Raw genomic sequence first — 7,179 nt, 5'->3', positions numbered from 1 at the left:
GCCGGGAGGAGAGGGAGCAGCGACACCGCGCGGCCGGGAGGAGAGGGAGCAGCGACACCGCGCGGCCGGGAGGAGAAGGCGCAGGAGTCGAGGGTGGGCGGACAGGCTGCTTCCATGCGGGCTCTGAGTGTCGGTGAGGGCCGGGCCGGCGGATGGTGTGTGTGAGTGTGTGTAAATGAAGTGTCGGCCGGTGCTCGCTTCCGCAGTCGGGGCGGTGAGAGCTTGACGATGTCGTTGAGGTAGGTCGGGGCCCGGAGGTTGGGGAGAGCGGGGTTAGGCGGGGGATCAGAGCCGCTGTCGGCCCTCAGCAGCCGGCAGCTGGGTCACAGAGACCCCTCCCCCAGAAAGGGAGGGAGCCAGACTGTCAGGAGGGAGCAGAGATTGAGGGGAGACCATGGAGGGGGGAAATCAGGCAGGTGTGGAGGGAGACCATACAGGGGGGGGGGGGGGAATCTTCAGGGAATGGAACAGGACAAAGTGAGAAACTCAGAAAGGGGATGGGGTGGGGGATTTCCAACAATCTAGAAAAAGATTGAGGAAACGGTGCAATCAATGGGAGAGGATGATAGGCAGCAAAATAAAACTCTTGTGATTTGAAGGGGGAGGGAGGAATAACTTGACTCCCTGCCCCCCCCCCCCCCCTCATCTCGGGGAAAACTAAAGATCATTTGGGTTATTTGAGAAAGATCCACTGCCAGTTCAAGAAAACTGGGGTGGGGTGGGATTTGGTTGACGTTTCTGGTCAGTCAGAGTGACACAATCCAAATACACACATACATACAGCCCTTTATTTTGTGAATGGATTTATGTGTGTGCACGACACACTCTCAGAGACCAAGCACTTAATGTGTATCTCTGTGGAACATCAACCTTGTTGGCCAGTTTTTTTGTGAATTGTGTTTTTTTTTCTAAACTAAAGAAAGTTAGATTGAAAGATGAGACTTGTGACATTCTCCAAAAAGATATAAACAGGTTAAGCCAGTGAGCAGAAATTTGACAGATGGAGTATAACGTCAGAAAATGTGAGGTTGAGCAATTTGGCAGGACAAATAAAGGAGCTGAATTTTATTTAAATGAAGAAAGACTGCAGAAAACTGCAGCACAAAGGTATTTGGGAGTCCTTGCGCATGAATCTCAAAAAACAACAAGCATCAATGTTCAGCAGGGACTGTGGAAGGCAAATGAAGTGTTAGCCTTTATTTCAAAGGGAATAGGGGAGAAAATAGGAACATCTGACTAAAACCTTACAAGGCACCAGTCAGACCACCAGAATACCTTGGAACAGTTACCTTCTGTGATATTTGTGTATTGATAACAGGTCTTTTGTGGTGCCACTTGTGAAATATCTGTCATGTTTTAAACTTTACAGAAATGTTTTCAAAAACAAACTTTTGTTGTTGACTGTGCCAGCTTGATCCCAAAGAGAATATGTGCAATGTATTATTTATATAATTGCAAAAGAGTAATACTACCGATGCTGGGAACCTGAAATAAGAACCAAAATTGCTACAAATGTTCAGACCAGGCAGAATCTGTTTTTAGTGTCTTCAACCACAATCTGTGAATTTATAGCCCAATTTATCCCTGCTGCTTACTATTAACATCAGTTAAGGCTATCTGCTCTCGTTCAATAAGGAGTTCTGGAGAAGGTGCCAGGAACAGTGCCGAGCATGTCTTAAAAAGAAACAACCTGATATAATAGAGCTACAACTCAGTGGATGCAGCTTGCGCTAGACCAAGCAAAATGATCCCCAAACCATTGGGTCAGATCAGTGGTCTGCAGTGCTGTCATGTCCGTCACTTGAATGATGCTGGAGAATTAAACAGTTAACTAGAAGAGGACTCTCCACAAATATCCCCGTCCTCAATTGTGGGAAATCTCAGTTTGCCAGTGCAAAGGACAAAGTTTGAGGCTATCTTCAGCCAGATGTATTGCTTGAGTGCATGATGCATTTCAGCCTACTGAGATCCCTAGCAACACACATGCCAATGTGATACAATGTGTTTAATATCAAGAAATGGCTGAAGGCACTGGGTACTGCAGTAGTCTGGCTGTAAAACTGAATAATTGTCTCCCTCAGCCATCTGCAATCATAGCCTGGATATTCCAGTCTAACTATGACATGTCATTTACCTGAATATTTAGTTGCTTGAGTATGGGAACAAATCCAATTTAACCAATTACCACCCTATCCGTCATCAGCAAAGTGATGTGAGATGTCATCAACATGCAATGAAGTGACAAGTTTTACTCAGCAAAATTTGTGAATGGATAATCAGTTTAGGTTCCAGTCGGGTACTTGGCTATTCACTTTATTACATCTTTGGACCAAAATATGACAAAGGAACTCAATTCCAGAAGTGCGTGTGCTTTCTCATGATGCCAAGGCAACGTTTGATCTAATGTGTCATTAAGGAGCCCAAGCAAAACAGGAGTCAGGATATATGTGTCCAGTGGTTGGAATCATGACCAGCACAAAGGAAGATGGTAGCTGGAGGTCAACCATTTCAACATCATTGCAATGGATCCTTAGTGTAGTGCGGCAGACTCAATCATGTTCAGCTGCTTTATCATTGATTTTTTTTTCCACCATAAGATCAGACATTTAGATATTGGCTGATAATTGAGACTGCACAGAATCTGAGGTAGTTCATGTTCAGGTTCATTATCACCCAGACAACATTTAGTTTGGGCTGACAATTGGCAAGTAACATTCTCATCATGCAAGTGTCAGGCAATGGCCATCTAGCCTCTTAACTTGATTCCTTCAATGCTGTTACCATCACTGAATTGCCCACTGCCAACATCCTAGGAGTTAGCATTGTGCAGAAACTTAAGTGGACTGCCATATAAATACTGTGGCGACAAGAGCAAACTAGAGCTAGGAAATCCACGGCTAATGAGAGTCCAGAGAAAGTATATTCCTTTTAAGGTGAAAGGAAAGGCTGGTAGGTATAGGGAATGCTGGATGACTAAAGAAATTGATGGTTTGGTTAAGAAAAAGTAGGAAGAAAAAGTAGTCAGGTACAGACAGGATAGATCAAGTGAATCCTTAGAAAAGTATAAAGGCAGTAGGAGTATACTTAAGAGATGAATCAAGAGGGCAAAAAGGGGACATGAGATAGATTTGGCAAATAGAGTTAAGGGGAATCCAAAGGGGTTTTACAAATACATTAAGGACAAAGGGGTAACTAGGGAGAGAATACGGCCCCTCAAAGATCAGCAAGGCAGCCTTTGTATGGAGCTGCAGGAGATGGGGGAGATACTAAACGAGTATTTTGCTTCAGTATTTACTCAGGACATGGAAGATGTAGACTGTAGGGAAATAGATGGTGACATCTTGAAAAATGTCCATATTACAGAGGAGGAAGTGCTGGATGTCTTGAAATGCTTAAAAGTGGATAAATCCCCAGGACCTGATCAGGTATACCCTAGAACACAGTGGGAAGCTAAGGAAGTGATTGCTGGGCCTCTCACTGAGATATTTGTATCATCAATAGTCACAGGCGAGGTGCCGGAAGACTGGAGGTTGGCTAATGTGGTGCCACTGTTTAAGAAGGGTGGCAAGGACAAACCAGGGAACTATAGACTAGTGAGCCTGACATCTGTGATGGGCAAGTTGTTGGATGAACTCCTGAGGGACAGGATGTACATGTATTTGGAAAGGCAAGGACTGATTAGAGATAGTCAACATGGTTTTGTGAGTGGGAAGTCATGTCTCACAAACTTGATTAAGGTTTTAGATTAGATTAGATTCCCTACAGTGTGGAAACAGGCCCTTTGGCCCAACAAGTTCACACCGACCCTCCGAAGAGCAACCCACCCATTCCCCTACATTTACCCATGACTGATCCACCTAACATTATGGACAATTTAGCATGGCCAATTCACCTGATCTGCACATCTTTGGACTGTGGGAGGAAACCGGAGCACACGGAGGAAACCCACACAGACACAGGGAGAACGTGCAAGCTCCACACAGAGAGTTGCCCGAGCCAGGAATCGAACCCGGGTCCCTGGCACTATGAGGCAGCGGTGCTAACCACTGAGCCACCGTAACAAAGAGGATTGATGAGGGCAGAGCGGTAGATGTGATCTAATGGACTTCAGTAAGGCATTCAAGAAGGGGGACTGGTTAGCAAGGTTAGATCTCATGGAATACAGGGAGAACTAGCCATTTGGATACAGAACTGACTCAAAGGTAGAAGACAGAGGGTGGTGGTGGAGGGTTGTTTTTCAGACTGGAGGCCTGTGATTAGTGGAGTGCCACAAGGATCGGTGCTGGGTCCGCTACTTTTCATCATTTATATAAATGATTTGGATGTGAGCATAAGAGGTATAGTTAGTAAGTTTGCAGATGACACCAAAATTGGAGGTGTAGGGGACAGCGATAAAGATTACCTCAAGATTACAACAGGATCTTGATCAGATGGGCCAATGGGCTGAGAAGTGGCAGATGGATTTTAATTTAGATAAATGCGAGGTGCTGCATTTTGGGAAAGCAAATCTTAACAAGACTTATACACTTAATGGTAAGGTCCTAGGGAGTGTTGAAATTAGAGTGGTGCTGGAAAAGCACAGCAGGTCAGGCAGCATCTGTGGAGCAGGAAAATTGATGTTTCGGGCAGGAGCCCTTCATCAGGAATGTGGCTCTCATTCCTGATCAAGGGCTCCTGCCTGAAACATCAATTTTCCTGCTCCTCGGGTGCTGCCTGACCTGCTGTAGTTTTCCAACACCACTCTAATCTTGACTCTAATCTCCAGCATCTGCAGTCCTCACTTTCTCCTAGGGAGTGTTGCTTAACAAAGAGACCTTGAAGTGCAGGTTCAAAGCTCCTTGAAAGTGGAGTCGCAGGTAGATAGGATAGTGAAGAAGGTGTTTTATATGCTTTCCCTTATTGGTCAGAGTATTGAGTACAGGAGTTGGGAGGTCATGTTGCGGCTGTACAGGACATTGGTTAGGCCACTGTTGGAATATTGCGTGCAATTCTGGTCTCCTTCCTATTGGAAAGATATTGTGAAACTTGAAAGGTTTCAGAAAAGTTGTACAAGGATGTTGCCATGATTGGAGGATTTGAGCTACAGGGAGAGGCTGAACCGCTGCGGCTGTTTTCCCTGGAGCGTCGGAGGCTGAGAGGTGACCTTAAAGAGGTTTACAAAATTATGCGGGGCATGGTTAGGATAAATAGACATGGTCTTTTCCCTGGGGTGGGGAGTCCAGAACTAGAGGGCATAGGTTTAGGGTGAGAGGGGAAAGGTATAAAAGAAACTTAATGGACAAATTTTTCACACAGAGGGTGGTACATGTATGGAGTGAGCTGCTAGAGGAAATAGTGAAGGCTACTACAATTGCAACATTTAAAAGGTATCTGGATGGGTATATGAGTAGGAAGGGTTTGGAGGGATATGGGCCGGGTGCTGGCAGGTGGGACTAGATTGGGTTGGGATATCTGGTCAGCATGGACAGGTTGAACCAAAGGGTTTGTTTCCATGATGTACATCTCTATGATTCTAGTGATCACCTCCTTATTCTCACCTACAAGATGCAAGTCAGGAATGTGACAGACTATTCTCCACTTACACAAATGACTGCTAGTCCAACTACATTGAAGACATTTCACTCCATCTGTACTCACCACTGCCTCGGGAAGGCAACCACATAATCAAAGACCCCTCCCACTTGATTATATTCTCTTCCACCTACTTTCATCAGGCAGAAGATATAAAAGTCTGAATACATGTATGAACAGAATCAGGAAGAGCTTTTTCCCCGCAGTTATCAGACTTTTGAAATTCCAGATGTTAATTCTGATTTCTTTTCTCTCTCTGCAGTTGTAACACTGTGTTCTGCTCTCTGTTCTGCTGCCTTGATGCACTTTGTATGGTATGATCTACCTGTATAGCATTCAAAACAACATTTTTCACTGTATCTTGATACATGTCACAACAATCAATCAAAATCAAAATCAAACTCAAACTCAGTCTGGAAAGCGGCACCCCATCCACCACCTTCAGCATTCACTCCCTTCACTACCTACGTACAGTGACAGCAGTGTGGTAATTCACCAGTTCACCAAGGTTCCTTTGACGGCATCTTTTTTGCAATTAATTCATGGCTCATTTATTGACCATCCCTAATTTAAGAGGCAACTGCATTGCTGTGGGTCAGGAGTCGCATGTAGGCCAGACCAGGTAAAGACAGCAGATCCTAAATAACATTGGTGAACCAGATGGGTTTTTCTGACAATTGACAACAAGTTAATGGTCATCATTAGACTTTCAATTCCAGATTCGTATTGAATTCAGATTCCACCATGTGCCACGGTGGGATTCAAACCCAAGTCCTGAGAACATTACCTGGGTCTCTGGACTAATAGTCCAATAATAGTGTAATCAGGCCATTGCCTCGCTAACTTCCAAACCAAAGTTCTTTACCATCTGGAAGGACATGGGCAGCTGATACTTTGGAACACCACCATCTGGAAGTTCTCTTCAAGCCAGAGACCAGACTGACTTTGGAATTATATTCTCGTTCCTTCATTGTGGCTGGGTCAAAAGCCTGGAACTCTGAAACAACGGTGTGGATGTACCCACCCCCTAAAAGCTGCAGCGGTTTAAGCACGAAGTTCACCATCACTTTCTGAAAGGTATTTAAAAATGGGCCACAGATGCAGCTCTTGCAAGATCAACAACCTTCTCTTGGAATTGGAAAACATTGGAGTTGTAAAAAATTTTAAGCACCTTAAACATTGTAGGCTGATGGGAGGACCTATGGTAGGACGGAATGCAGGAGTGATTACATGACAAAATGGATGTTAGTATAAAGCAAAGGCATTTAAAGGAATAAAAGATGAGCCGCAGTGAGTTGTGAGTAGTAATAAAGGAACCATCACCAAAAGCTGCTGTCAGGAAAAATGGGGTTATTTTTGTTAGTAGATTTGGCAGCGTCTGAGCAGAGAAAAGCATAGTCAACATTTTGAATAGAATATGACTATTCAATGCTGAAGATAAAGTATATTTGTCTTGAAGCATTAACTCTGTCCTTCTCTTCATAGACGCTACCAAATCTGCTGAGTATTTCCAGCGTTGTTTTTATTTCAGATTTCCAGCAACTACAGTATTTTCTTTCTATTTATATCAGTGCATATTTGAAAAAGGACAGGCAAAGGTTTTCTGAA

General features: G+C 44.2%; 1 protein-coding gene across 4 annotated transcripts in view; it reads left to right on the top strand.

Annotated features, from left to right (window-relative positions):
• The first annotated feature begins 91 nt into the window (after positions 1-91).
• gpam (glycerol-3-phosphate acyltransferase, mitochondrial) overlaps positions 92-7,179 on the top strand; it is a 92,448-nt gene continuing 85,360 nt past the window's right edge. For 3 of the 4 annotated variants that reach the window (XM_072557313.1, XM_072557309.1, XM_072557308.1), the window contains exon 1: positions 92-239. The gene's annotated coding sequence lies outside the window, so the exon portion shown is untranslated. The remainder of the gene's footprint in view (positions 240-7,179) is intronic. The other variant, XM_072557312.1, reaches the window with a different exon arrangement.

Source organism: Chiloscyllium punctatum, chromosome 38 (assembly GCF_047496795.1).
Source record: "Chiloscyllium punctatum isolate Juve2018m chromosome 38, sChiPun1.3, whole genome shotgun sequence".
Taxonomy (NCBI): domain Eukaryota; kingdom Metazoa; phylum Chordata; class Chondrichthyes; order Orectolobiformes; family Hemiscylliidae; genus Chiloscyllium; species Chiloscyllium punctatum.
Note: the sequence above shows the minus strand (reverse complement) of the source record. Positions and strands in the feature narration are given on the sequence as shown.